Here is a 711-nt window from a genome sequence, read left to right on the forward strand (position 1 = left end):
TGGAGTGAAGATCTTTTCATCTGTCATATAGGACATCCACTCCTGGCACTTCTCGGCTAAAGGCAGCTGCCAGAAGCCTTTAAGGAAAATTGAACAATCCAAAGTGCTTTTTTCCACGTGCATTTTCCATTACCAAAGAAAGAATAGGCATCACTGCAGGCATGACGTCGGTCATCGAGCTGACTTGGCGGTAATCAGTAGTCTGCCGCAAGTCCATCAGCTCTTGTGACTTTTTGACAGGCAACACGGGACTTGACCTTCGGCTCGCTGGGTTCTCGTACACCAGTCCTAGTCCAACAAGTTGTTCGTTAAATTCACGTAAATATTGTCGAATGTGCGGAGGATATTTGCGAGGCTTACATTACGTAGGTTGAGCCCCTTCCTTCAAACGCACTTCGAGCGGGGGCACTCGGGCAGGTGGATCATCGCGAAGTACGAGGCGCCAAACATCGTACATGTGGACAATGACGCGCAGCTTGTCCACCTTGTCCGGTGGGAAACCGTTCTCCAGAGCTTTGTCAATCAACGTCTCCACAGCAGCACGCCCAAGTAAAGATTGAAACCACGATCGATAATGGGATTTAGTCTTGAGTAAAAGATTATTGCGCTAATATCGGCCGTTGGGATTGCTTACTCAATCTATGGTATATACGCCACTGCTGTAGAGATACGTTCGTTTTCACACCCCAGGCTACGCGTGGAAAACGGCAA

The sequence above is a fragment of the Phytophthora parasitica genome (genome assembly GCF_000247585.1).
Source record: "Phytophthora parasitica INRA-310 unplaced genomic scaffold supercont2.6, whole genome shotgun sequence".
Classification (NCBI taxonomy): Eukaryota; Oomycota; class Peronosporomycetes; order Peronosporales; family Peronosporaceae; genus Phytophthora; species Phytophthora nicotianae.